The 14,567-nt window shown below is 42.1% G+C and overlaps 1 long non-coding RNA gene across 1 annotated transcript; it reads right to left on the reverse strand.

Annotated features, from left to right (window-relative positions):
* Window positions 1-2,422: 2,422 nt before the first annotated feature.
* On the reverse strand, window positions 2,423-3,649 carry LOC135561555 (uncharacterized). The gene is made up of 3 exons (XR_010459555.1): window positions 2,708-3,649; window positions 2,558-2,615; window positions 2,423-2,484 (listed from the first exon to the last, which is right to left on the reverse strand). It is a non-coding gene; the product is annotated as an uncharacterized LOC135561555 (long non-coding RNA).
* Window positions 3,650-14,567: the final 10,918 nt, after the last annotated feature.

Raw genomic sequence — 14,567 nt, forward strand, 5'->3', positions numbered from 1 at the left:
GAATGGAGCACAGACATGCTTACAGCTGTGTCTAGTCCAAACAGTACCAGAGCTACCTTTTTCTATTTCTGCACGATTTCACATTTGATATCATTTCACAAACCATGTCCCGGGCTGTTTTAAACTAATCCCGGGTCGCAAATGATTGGTTTGATAACAATGTTGTTCAGTCATGTTACCTAGCTAGCTAACAATCTGCCCACTTGACAGGTCTAGGCAGATTTGATTGGCACAGGGAGAAAGGAAAAGGGTCTGCTACTCACAAGATCTGCTTCAAAAGGTAGGAATCATATAGGGCTAATGTAAGCCCAAACTACACTGAAAAAATGTAATAAACGCAACAATTTAAAATGTTTTTATAAGGAAATCAGTCGATTGAAATAAACAAATTCGGCACTAATCTATGGATTTCACATGGATGGGAATACAGATATGCATCCGTACTGTCAAATTCTCTAAAACAATGTTGGAGGAGGCTTGTGGTAGAGAAATGAACATTAATTTATCTGGCAACAGCTCTGGTGGATGTTCCTGCAGTCAGCATGCCAATTGCACGCTCCCTCAATACTTGTGACATTGTGTTGTGTCACAGAACTGCACATGTTAGAGTGTCCATTTATTGTCCTCAGTACAAGCTGTTTAATCAGCTTCTTGATATGCCACACCTGTCAGGTGGATAGATTATCTTGGCAAAGGAGAAATTCACACTAACAGGGATGTGACAAAATGTGTGCACTGTTTGGTGCCTAATGTTCTAAAGTTGGGAACAGTGTGTGTGTGTGTTTGTGAGAGAGGGAGACAAAAAGAGTGTGAGAGACAGAGAGAGTGTGTGAGGGAGGGAGTGTGTGTGTGTCTGAGTTAATTGAAGAGTAACGAAGGTTTCATCCAGTGTTTCCCCCTTACTGCCACAATGACATGCAGACTTCCTCACATTCCTCCAGCCAAATCACGCCTTTACAAATATAAGCAAATCAGCCATTCTATGCAGCATTCTATTAGGCCTGCACAGTGAAAAGTGTGAAGTTAATTAATTATGTGTCATATTGACTAGAAGTGTGAATATCAGTGATAGGATTTTTTGAGTAGGACATACTGTACGCATAGCATTTAGAAAAGGAGAAAAAGTACCTGGGGAACGGGACGAACAGAATGCTAGGCCACTGAAATATCCCCCACATGGTTAGTAAAATTTGGTATTGGTAACACTAATTACCAATATGCACCAGGGCCACTGTTATGGGTGGGCCTTAGTGGGACTGGCCCGCCCTACCGTACCTCTTTGTCTGTCAAAATTAAAAATATAAATATTGATCATTTATTTGACGTAGACGCACGCTAACAAAAAGTCACGTCAATCTCAGATAAAGCATCCGACGCCCCTGTCTCAGTATGTGTTGGCCATGTATCTGATGCCGTCTGGTCAAAAAGAGTGTCATTCTAGCGTGGAACCCCATATTATCGTCATATTCAACCGCGTTTAAGAAATATATTACCTTCAACAGTGTTATCTTGTGATCATGCCATCAATGTTTTGTGATTATTGGTGTCGTAAAAATGTTAGCTAACGGGTCAGCAATTAGCATGTTTGGCATTTGATAAACGGCTTAGCATGTCCCGTATTATCGGCATACGGTCCCCAGTTATCAGCCACCTTACTATTTTGTTCAATTACAAGATATATCTGTTTCATTTTGTTCAAAAATGAGAAGCCAACCTCGTATCCGAAGTCTTTACTAGATAGTTAACTAGTTGGCTAGCTTTCCAGTTTAAAAAAATGACTTGAAAGTCAACTTTTCGGTGCGCCCTCCTGTGGACTCTTAAAAAAATGCTTCTTCACCAACATCTTCAGCGTTGTAACGAAATAATGTCTCATAATTTGTTTTATAGATTAATCTTATGTTTTGAGGAAGTAGATAACAGTTTAATACTAAACCATAAATAAGTTTAAATAAATACAACTTCAATTTCAGTCATCTGCATTGACATAAACAATTAAAACACTGCTGGAGTTTGTGTGCAGAGGTGACCTTGGAAAGTAAAGGAAGAAACACACAAGATGGGTTGAATAAATATATATTATATTTTAGACATGTATTTTTTTTATTTTTTATAAATCATTTCATATGAAAGCCAACAAAAAAAACAATTACATCTTGACCTCCATCCTTATATTGTCGCAAAAATCACTCTAAAAATCTAGCTCCACCGCCACATCTAGACCACACTGCACACACCTACAGTGGAACCGGTGCTGGCAGAAGTCACAGCACACACGTGTGCTGCACAGCAGGTGGTGTCTGCTTTTATTTAATAAAAAAGAAAAACATGAAATTGATTAACATAGTTTTGCAAAATGTAGAAGTATTACAGCAACAATAGTAATTGATACAACTGAGAGAGAAAAATAAAGATTATGAAGTACCTGAGAGTGCTGCCATGGGTAGCGTGAGGTGGCCGGTGGAGCTTTTCTCTTCCTTTTCTGTGCTGCAGTTAAGAGAAAAAGTAGTGTTAGAGCATGTTTCATGAAAACCCTTTTCAATTGTTTTTACAACAATACCTCTGGAGGAAGCTGCAGAAGTTTTGGCGGTGGATGCCTTGAGGGCTGTTGCTATAGACTGTAGATAAGTAAAGAAAGAAAAAAAGTTGAAACATTACAGTTTTATAAATCACATAACAGTCATTTTTTGGTAATTTAACATGTGTTTACCTGTGGAGGTGGCTGTATTCAAATTGCAAGGGGCAGGGACACCAGACGAGGATGCTATGGTGGTGTGACCAGGGGAGACGGGGGAGGCAGTTGGTCCAGAGAAGGCCATATGACAGGTGGTGTGCAGGCAGGAGTAGGAGACCCCAGTGCATTAGAGTGTCTAGTTTGAGAAACAGATACCTCACAAGTCCTCAACTGGCAGCTTTTTAAATAGGATGTTGAGACTGGTATTTTGCGGGTACAATTATTGAAGCTGCCAGTCGAGGACTTGTGAGGAATAGGCAAAATTAATTTTAAATTTAAAATACATATGAGATGACTAATGTGGTGATGGCTGTTTAACAGTCAGATGGCCTTGAGATAGAAGCTGTTTTTAAGTTTCTTGGTCCTGAATGATAGCGGGGTGAACAGGTCGTGGCTCGGGTGGTTGTTGTCCTTGATGATCTTTTTGCCTTCTTGTGACATCGGGTGCTGTAGGTGTCCTGGAAGGCAGGTAGTTTGCCACCGGTGATGCGTAGTGCAAACCTCACTACCCTCTGGAGAGCGTTGTGGTTGAGGGCAGTGCAGTTGTGGTGATGATACAGCCCGACAGGATGATCTCGATGGTGCACCTATAAAAAGACTCCCACTGTTAGGGTGGAGACATTAGTATCTCGTCATTATACACTGAGTGTACAAAACATCATGAACACCTGCTCTGTAACGGTTGTCGTCTGGAGATAGAGAGGAGGACCAAGGTGCAGCGTGGTAAGTGTCCATATTTTAAATATTTTAACCTCTTCAGTCGACCCTCTACTTTTTTGAACATTCTGTTAAAAATCGCTCAACATTTCAGCGCCCTGCTACTCATGCCAGGAATATAGTATATGCATTTGCTTAGTCTGTGTGGATAGAAAACACTCAGACGTTTAAAAAACTGGTTAAATCACTGCTGTGGCTTTACCAGAACGGCATTTACATCGAAAAGCACAGGAAAAACTGATCACTGAAAATGGGAAAATATATCCATGCGCTACTTGATCCCATTGATAAAGGTGAACCACAATTAATTGACTGAGGTTGCAGTACCTACAGCTTCCACACGGTGTCTAGAGTCTTGTCATTTCCCTTCGAGTTTTTTCTTGGTCAAACACATGCAGGACACCGTATCTAATCCGGTCTAGGACCGGATATTTTCGTTGAGTTTCTAGCCGGACATTTTTCCAGACGGACAGCTAATGATCTTTACATCGCCTCCTGATGAATTTTATCGCTTATTAACGTTTACTAATACCTAAAGTTGCATTACAAACGTATTTCAAGTGTTTTGTGAAAGTTTATCGTCGACTTTTTGAATTTTAAAAATGACGTTACGTTTTGAAACGATGTTTTTTTCGTTTATCACACAGTCTACATATAACGATATCTAGGCTTTATATGGACCGATTTAATCGAAATAAAGACCCAAATAGTGTTTATGGGACATCTAGGAGTGCCAACAAAGAAGATGGTGAAAGGTAATGAATGTTTTCTATTTTATTGTGCGGTTTGTGTAACGCCGAAATGCTAATTATTTTGTTTACGTCCCCTGTGGGTCTTTTGGGGTGTTGCATGCTATCAGATAATAGCTTCTCATGCTTTCGCCGAAAAGCATTTTAAAAATCTGACTTGTTGCCTGGATTCACAACGAGTGTAGCTTTAATTCGATACCCTGCATGTGTATTTTAATGAACTTTTGAGTTTTAACTAATACTATTAGCATTTAGCGTAGCGCATTTGCATTTCCAGAGCTCTAGTTGGGACGTAGCGTCCCGAGTAGAAGCAACAGGTTAATGAACACTGAAAACAAAACAATAAACAACCAACGAACAGTCCTGTAAGGTGCAACACAACACTAAACAGAAAATAACAACGTGAATTTACAAAACCGAAACAGTACCGTGTGGCCAAAACACTCACACGGACACAAACACCCACAAACCAAAAGAGAAACCCAGGCTACCTAAGTATGATTCTCAATCAGAGACAACTAACAACACCTGCCTCTGATTGAGAACCATACTAGGCCGAACACAAAAACCAACATAGAAAAACAAACATGGACTGCCCACCCCAACTCACGCCCTGACCATTTAACCTGTTGCTTCTACCCGGGACGCTTGCGTCCCAACTAGAGCTCTGGAAATGCAAATGCGCTACGCTAAATGCTAATAGTATTAGTTAAAACTCAAAAGTTCTTTAAAATACACATGCAGGGTATCGAATTAAAGCTACACTCGTTGTGAATCCAGGCAACAAGTCAGATTTTTAAAATGCTTTTCGGCGAAAGCATGAGAAGCTATTATCTGATAGCATGCAACACCCCAAAAGACCCACAGGGGACGTAAACAAAATAATTAGCATTTCGGCGTTACACAAACCGCACAATAAAATAGAAAACATTCATTACCTTTCACCATCTTCTTTGTTGGCACTCCTAGATGTCCCATAAACACTATTTGGGTCTTTATTTCGATTAAATCGGTCCATATAAAGCCTAGATATCGTTATATGTAGACTGTGTGATAAACAAAAAAAACATCGTTTCAAAACGTAACGTCATTTTTTTAAATTCAAAAAGTCGACGATAAACTTTCACAAAACAAAATACGTTTGTAATGCAACTTTAGGTATTAGTAAACGTTAATAAGCGATAAAATTCATCAGGAGGCGATGTAAAGATCATTAGCTGTCCGTCTGGAAAAATGTCCGGCTAGAAACTCAACGAAAATATCCGGTCCTAGACCGGATTAGATACGGTGTCCTGTATGTGTTTGACCAAGAAAAAACTCGAAGGGAAATGACAAGACTCTAGACACCCAGTGGAAGCTGTAGGTACTGCAACCTCAGTCAATTAATTGTGGTTCACGTTTATCAATGGGTTCAAGTAGCGCATGGATATATTTTCCCCATTTTCAGTGATCAGTTTTTCCTGTGCTTTTCGATGTAAATGCCGTTCTGGTAAAGCCACAGCAGTGATTTAACCAGTTTTTTAAACGTCTGAGTGTTTTCTATCCACACAGACTAAGCAAATGCATATACTATATTCCTGGCATGAGTAGCAGGGCGCTGAAATGTTGCGTGATTTTTAACAGAATGTTCAAAAAAGTAGAGGGTCGACTGAAGAGGTTAAACAAAGACAAAACAAAGGAACTAAGGTCAGAACGTGATAGTACCCCCCCTCCGGCCGTAAAACCTGAACCTATAGGGGAGGATCTGGGTGGGCGTCTGTCCGCGGTGGCGGCTCCGGCGCGGGACGTGGACCCCACTTCACCTTCACCACAGTCTTTGTCTGCCTCCTCAACCGCCCCGTGGCCTCCTACGAGCGGCGACCCTCGCTGGACAGGCTGGAGACTCCGGCGGCTCCGGAGTGAAGGACGGCTCCGGCGGCTCCTGGCTGACTGATGGCTCTGGAGGCTCCTGGCTGACTGATGGCTCTGGAGGCTCCTGGCTGACTGACGGCTCTGGAGGCTCCTGGCTGGCTGACGGCTCCGGCGGCTCCTGGCTGCCTGACGGCTCCGGCGGCTCCTGGCTGCCTGACGGCTCCGGCGGCTCCTGGCTGCCTGACGGCTCCGGCGGCTCCTGGCTGGCTGGCGGCTCCGGCGGCTCCTGGCTGGCTGGCGGCTCCGGCGGCTCCTGGCTGGCTGGCGGCTCCGGCGGCTCCAGGCTAGACTGGCGGCTCCCGCGGCTCAGGAAAGACTGGCGGCTCAGGACAAACTGGCGGCTCTGATTCTCAATCAGAGACAACTAACGACACCTGCCTCTGATTGAGAACCATACTAGGCCGAACACAAAAATCAACATAGTAAAACAAACAGACTGCCCACCCCAACTCACGCCCTGACCATATAAACAAAGACAAAACAAAGGAACTAAGGTCAGAACGTGACATGCTCTTTCCATGACATACTGTATACTGACCAGCTGAATCCACGTGAAAGATATGACCCCTTATTAATGTCACTTGTTTTCTTTTGGAGAGATTGGAAACCCAAATTGGTCTACACGGACAAGTTCTGGCCTGGTTTAGATCTTATCTGTCGGAAAGATATCAGTTTGTCTCTGTGAATGGTTTGGCCTCTGACAAATCAACTGTAAATTTCGGTGTTCCTCAAGGTTCCGTTTTAGGACCACTATTGTTTTCACTATATATTTTACCTCTTGGGGATGTCATTCGAAAACATAATGTTAACTTTCACTGCTATGCGGATGACACACAGCTGTACATTTCAATGAAACATGGTGAAGCCCCAAAATTGCCCTCGCTAGAAGCATGTGTTTCAGACATAAGGAAGTGGATGGCTGCAAACTTTCTACTTTTAAACTCGGACAAAACAGAGATGCTTGTTCTAGGTCCCAAGAAACAAAGAGATCTTCTGTTGAATCTGACAATTAATCTTAATGGTTGTACAGTCGTCTCAAATAAAACTGTGAAGGACCTTGGCATTACTCTGGACCCTGATCTCTCTTTTGAAGAACATATCAAGACCATTTCAAGGACAGCTTTTTTCCATCTACGTAACATTGCAAAAATCAGAAACTTTCTGTCCAAAAATGATGCAGAAAAATTAATCCATGCTTTTGTCACTTCTAGGTTAGACTACTGCAATGCTCTACTTTCCGGCTACTCGGATAAAGCACTAAATAAATTTAAGTTAGTGCTGAATACGGCTACTAGAATCCTGACTAGAACCAAAAAATGTGATTATATTACTGCAGTGCTAGCCTCCCTACACTGACTTCCTGTCAAAGCAAGGGCTGATTTCAAGGTTTTACTGCTAACCTACAAAGCATTACATGGACTTGCTCCTACCTATCTCTGATTTGGTCCTGCCGTACATACCTACACGTACGCTACGGTTTACAAGATGCAGGCCTCCTAATTGTCCCTAGAATTTCTAAGCAAACAGCTGGAGGCAGGGCTTTCTCCTATAGAACTCCATTTTTATGGAACGGTCTGCCTACCCATGTCAGAGACGCAAACTCGGTCTCAACCTTTAAGTCTTTACTGAAGACTCATCTCTTCAGTGGGTCATATGATTGAGTGTAGTCTGGCCCAGGAGTGGGTAGGTGAACAGAAAGGCTCTGGAGCAACGAACCGCCCTTGCTGTCTCTGCCTGGCCGGTTCCCCTCTTTCCACTGGGATTCTCTGCCTCTAACACTGTTACAGGGGCTGAGTCACTGGCTTACTGGGGCTCTCTCATACCGTCCCTAGGAGGGGTGCGTCACCTGAGTGGGTTGAGTCACTGATGTGGTCATCCTGTCTGGGTTGGCGCCCCCCCCTTGGGTTGTGCCGTGGAGGAGATCTTTGTGGGCTATACTCAGCCTTGTCTCAGGATGGTAAGTTGGTAGTTGAAGATATCCCTCTAGTGGTGTGGGGGCTGTGCTTTGGAAAAGTGAGTGAGGTTATATCCTTCCTGTTTGGCCCTGTCCGGGGGTGTCCTCGGATGGGGCCACAGTGTCTCCTGACCCCTCCTATCTCAGCCTCCAGTATTTATGCTGCAGTAGTTTATGTGTCGGGGGGCTAGGGTCAGTTTGTTATATCTGGAGTACTTCTCCTGTCCTATTCGGTGTCCTGTGTGAATTTAAGTGTGCTCTCTCTAATTTTCTCTTTCTCTCTCTCTCTCGGAGGACCTGAGCCCTAGGACCATGCCTCAGGACTACCTGACATTTTGACTCCTTACTGTCCCCAGTCCACCTGGCCGTGCTGCTGCTCCAGTTTCAACTGTTCTGCCTTATTATTATTGCACCATGCTGGTCATTTATGAACATGTGAACATCTTGGCCATGTTCTGTTATAATCTCCACCCGGCACAGCCAGAAGAGGACTGGCCACCCCACATAGCCTGGTTCCTCTCTAGGTTTCTTCCTAGGTTTTGGCCTTTCTAGGGAGTTTTTCCTAGCCACCGTGCTTCTACACCTGCATTGCTTGCTGTTTGGGGTTTTAGGCTGGGTTTCTGTACAGCACTTTGAGATATCAGCTGATGTACGAAGGGCTATATAAATACATTTGATTTGACTTGTTAAATCCACGTTAAATCAGTGTAGATGAAGGGGAGGAGACAGGTTAAAGAAGGATTTTTAAGCCTTATGACAACTGAGACATGGATTGTTTATGTGTGCCAATCAGAGAGCGAATGGGCAAGACAAAATATTTAAGTGCCTTGGAACGGGATTGGTAGTAGGTGCCAGGCACACTGGTTTGTTTCAAGAACTGCAACGCTGCAGGGTTTTTCACGCTCAACAGTTTCCTGTGTGAATCAAGAATGGCCCACCACCCAAAGTGGGCTAGATAACCAGCCAACTTGACACAACTGTGGGAAGCATTGGTGTCAACATGCCAGCATCCCTGTGGAACACTTCAGACACCTGGTAGAGTCCAGTAATTAAGGCTGTTCTGAGGGCAAAAGGGGGAGTGCAATTAAATATTAGGAAGGTGTTCTTAACATTTTGTACACTCAGTGTATATACAGTTGAAGTCGGATGCTTACATACACCTTTGCCAAATACAATTCCTGACATTTAATCCTAGTAAAACTTCCCTGTTTTAGGGGATTGGATTGTTTCAAATCACAAGTTTGAACAGTAGGCCTATGCCTATTTGGGAAGCCCACAAATTGGGCAATAGGCATATCTGTTTATTGAGTTGCGGCTGTCAGTGAAAAGCATCTAAAACATTTGTGAAGATACTGAGTACGTTTACATGCACACTAATAATTAGATATTAAACGGATTATGCAATTGTCAGTGTAAGGTCAAAATCGAAGTAATCATATGCCAATTAATTAAGACACCTGGTTTTGTGAGCAATCTTTCAAATGATTTGGACATGTAAACAACATAATCGGCTTTCCAGCAGTGTATCTGATCTGCCTTATGTGCTTTCACCAGCAGAGCGAGCCTCCCTCTTCAGTGCGATTGAAGTGAGTTCAGAACGACTGAATGAATACATTCAGTAGAATTAGTTTGAACATACATATATGTCCGAACTCAGAATCAAATATGCTTCCCAAAAAAACAACATGTTCGCTGTGGTAGAACGTTTATTTGATTGCTGATTTTCTGCATCAGTTCGCCTGATTTCAGGATTATTAGGGGAATCGTTCTTGCAAAGCATTGTAAACGTTTTAACTAAACAATTATATTAATCTGCCTATCCACAATAATCGCATCATTGTGTGCATGTAACCCTACTCACTGTGTCTTGAGTATAATATAAAATGTTGAGACAAGAAAAAGCGCAGGGGTGTGTGGCAAAGACATGTCGCATCTCTTTTCAGAACGAATGCAGCACTCAGCTCTCCAGAACACACTCGCTAATTCTAACGCATTCATTGTTTCCCTGTGTGAATGGTTTGGCCCTTTGATTGTATCATTTTTTAAATTCATCATTACATAGTAAATGTACCTTTAATCCCCGTCATTTTGTTACATAAATTATGTTAAGGATGTATTAATTACAGTCATTTATCGTTCTCATTCTCGCATCTTGTGTGAAACACGTTTTGGTTTATTTCATAACCATTCATTACGAGTTTTGAAATTTTTGTTCAATGTCTTTTGTTTGGAGTGCTCCATGTGCACAAAGAGCATGTGTCTGTTTTCTCTGTCCTAATAACGTTGAGGGAGCGTGCACGCCTGAGCACGCATAAAAGTTTGCCTACCTGGCCTGTTGCTGCAAATGTAGGACGGTACCCATTTGGGGATGTCTGAGTTCTGATGGTCTTAATAACTCACCAGTCCTCTGCTAATAAGCTTGGCAATCGTTTTTTCTTCACCTCACACAGGATGTCAACTGAGTCTTAAAAATAAAAAAACATCCATTGTGAATAATAATAGTTCCTCACAGCAATATTTCCAACACTCTTCCGGCCTTGATAATCAGCACGCCTCGGTGTGAAAGAGCTAAACATCTTATGAAAAAGCTGTCTGTCCTGAGTTCACTGGCATGGGAAACTCTGAGGCCCTGGAATAGGCTAGTTGATACAATGTTGATACAAGGGACATCTCTAGTCAAGACAAATAGAAAGGGAATCAGGGAGAAAGGGAGTCAGACAGGCTAACGTAAACTCACCCCATTCCATACAAATGTGCATAACCGGGACATTCAAACGAGGCTGCAATGAAAACGAATGGGACTTTAGTGACTGTTGGCATCAAAATCCGGGGTGTGAACTACAATTCGATTCAGTGTTGATTGACATGGTAATGGACTAACAGTATTTGAGAAAATATGAAAAAAACTGACCTGTAACGTACAGCGGGCATTTGCAACTAATTTTGTGCCGTACAGACTCTTTCCACCAGGGGTAGCCCTTCTCTCGCAGATTAAAATCATACTTAACCATACACACTTGAAATTAATATAATTATTGCTAATATTAAACTAATATTTCATGACTAGGGTGCCAATTGCATTTTTTTGCGCGTCATTACTGCTAGCCATCATGACACTCAAAAGCCGGAACAGCTGCAGTTCACTTGTGAGGCTAACATTAGCGCAGCCCTAAACCCCTCTTCAAATTCGACACAAACCTTCAAACAGGTATGTGATGAGACATTACATAAACTCTTTATGTTTTATTTACATTTTAAAGTTGAACAAATCGGGTGAAAAAAACAGTTTTCACACAACATATTTCCCCCTTTCAAGATCACTTCGTAGCCTTCGCTCCCCACCTGCCATTTAAAAAAGACCCGACGGAGCTCATTGCCTTGTCATAAAGGTCTCGTCATTCATTTTGTTGGAAACGGGAGAAATTGTGATTTACATTAGTATTGATATTACAGTTGATCTGGAAGTATTACGTTTTTTGGGCGCTAAAATAAGGTAAATTGTACGGACCAAGGCGATGTACAAAAGTGAGTGAGTTTACGTTAGTTGATACAATGTTGCCAGTTCGCTAGCAACAGCTCCTGGCCACAGCCAGTTCATTGATTTGATACAATGTTGCACTTCTCTAGCAGATAGCTCGAGTCAAGATGGATAGAAAGAGAGACAGATAGGCGTAGGAGATGAATGTAATTGAAAGAACCTGCATTTTCATCAGGACATTATGCCAATGTATTTGACTTAGTTGAAGATGGAAGTTATAGGCCTACTGATGCATTGGCCTAAAGGCTATCTCTGAGCTCCATGAGCTCATTTCTTTATCTGCGGTATCAATGTGTCCAAATGGCAGAGGCCGGTGCTCTCTTAACTTTTAGATTTGAATAATCATGATTCTGATTTTTATGATTAACCACGTGACAATGATTTTGAGAAGCTAAAACGTTATTTAAATTAAATTGCTCCACGAAAATGCGCATATACCCAAAAAATCTGAACTGACACGCAGATCGGTAGAAATGGTACGATAAATTATAAGCTTCCCCAAACTTGAAACTAACGAGCCGCCTATGGTCTTTACTGCAACCCCCATTTAATAAATGTGTGCATGCACATAAGTCCCGTGAAAAGAACGGGCCTATGGAAATCAAAGGCCCGTCCAACTGATTCGTTCTGGCGCCGGCCCTGGTATCCACTGCTGAAGGTTACGAGAGCTGCCAAGTGCCACAGCACAATACAATACTTTTTACACAGAGACAAAGACACAGACACAACAATACATAAAAACATGTTTTTTCCCCCAAACAGATGAACAAGAGATGGATAATAATATCACATCAAGTGTTTACATGTGCACTATCACACCCACAGTTTCTTCCCACTCACTTCAAACAGCCCTACATTTTTCTGTTCAAAATCTTTGACAAGCTGTCAGCTTCACTAACTGACAAAACAAATCTACAGCAGGCAACATAACCAGGAGATGTCACTTTACATCTTAACAAGCTGCTGATCTCAAGAGGAGCCTGCCAGTACCAACTGATTATCTCTGTTAGGTGTGGGGGTCTAGGGCTGCATCCCAATGGTCCCCTTTCCTTACAAAGTGCACTACTTTTGATCAGGGCCCAAAAGGGGGCCCATGGTGAAAAGATTTAAGGATTAGCCATATACTAAGTGCACTGAAGCAATGCTTTCTTTAACCCTCTGGCTTCCCTCTCAGTTTTGTGCATTATTGTTTGTCATGTGGGTTCGTGTTCTTGTGCTTTGGATTTTTGTGTTTTCCGTGTTGGAATATTATTCTTCATTTTTGATTAAACTGTCGGACTATACTCATCTCTGTGTCCCGCACCTGACTCTACCTTTCTCCATTCACCAACACCCTCACAGAACGACTGGGTCACGTGTCTGGCAACTGAACTGATATAATGAATGACCAGCCGGCTTGGGTAGCAAACCTAGATTTGTGTCGGGACTATATCTTGTGGAAGGCTGAAATAGCAGTATAGTATGAATGAATACAAATAACACCTAACAACACCCATGCCAATATATCTTCCAAACATCATTATTGGCCATTATCACTTGAGTATAGTACAACTGGATCGTGATCAGGGTCTGTATGTTGAGCGTGAGACTGAATATTTAGGTGACTAATTAGGACCATTCATCTTGCATCACATCTTTGGCTACTGTACATTTAATTGTGTGCTCACCTCCTCTCCTACGCTTTACAACCATTCCACTCTTTACTATCGGATGCCCAAATATATATTTGCATAATTGTGAACATACTTTACAGCACCTCATTAAAATTTTAATTTCTAAATGCAAATAGTCAAACTGAGATGAGGACTGACTCGGGACTCAGAGGCCCCCAGGAAACTCCAGTCAAAACAAAAGCCATGTGGATTAAAAACGGGAGACCATTTGCATAACGCTGCAACTGACTTCAAGGAGAGCCGCAAGGCATTGTGTGGGCTTATTGGCCTACAAAACTGTTACTGGTGAACCTAAAGCGTTATTCCATTATTGAAGCCCAATACGCGTCCTCTGTTAAATCCAGTTTAGCAGCTTTTTAAAAGTTGCTCTTTGTGCTAACGTGCGCTAACAACACAGGGCTCAAATCATTAGCGAGCTGGTTTTGCCGTTGTCAGCGTAAAACAAGGCGGTTGGATGAATAGTCGAAAAGTGTGAGAGTAACAATCCCGTTATATTACAATGTGGGATTAAAATGGATTTGTTTTCAACAATCTACACAAACTACTTTGTAATGTCGATTCCAACTTTAAATTCTAACATTTGTAAAAAAAATATTAATGAAAAATAAATATCTTGATTACATAAGTATTCAAACCCTTTGGGAAAATACATGCTAGAATCAACTTTGACAGTGTGTCACGATCGTCGTATGGAGGGGACCAAAGTGCAGCGTGGTATAAATACATTCTTCGGTGCTTTACATAGCAAAGACTTATAGATGACCTGGAGCCAGTGGGTTTGGTAACGAATATGTAGCTAGTGCCAGCCAACGAGAGCATACAGGTCACAGTGGTAGGGGCTTTGGTGACAAAACGGATGGCATTGTGATAAACTACACACAGATTGCTAGGGTGTTGGAGGCTATTTTGTAAATTACAATCGGTAGGATAGTCAGTTTTACGAGGGTATGTTTGGCAGCATGAGTGAAGGAGGCTTTGTTGCGAAATAGGAAGCCGATTCTAGATTTAATCTTGGATTGGTGCCCTTCTTTGCAAGGCATTGGAAATCCTCCCTGGTCTTTTTGGTTGAATGTTTGTTTGAAATTCACTGCTCGACTGAGGGACCTTACAGATAATTGCAAGTGTGGGGTACAGAGATGAGGTAGTCATTAAAAAATCATGTTAAACACTAGTTTTGCACACGGAGTGAGTCCATGCAACTTATTAGGTGATTTGTTGGGCAAATTTATACTCTTGAACTTATTTAGGTTTGCATAACAAAGGTGTTGAATACTTATTGACTCAAGACATTTCA

The sequence above is a fragment of the Oncorhynchus nerka genome, linkage group LG18 (assembly GCF_034236695.1).
Source record: "Oncorhynchus nerka isolate Pitt River linkage group LG18, Oner_Uvic_2.0, whole genome shotgun sequence".
NCBI lineage: Eukaryota > Metazoa > Chordata > Actinopteri > Salmoniformes > Salmonidae > Oncorhynchus > Oncorhynchus nerka.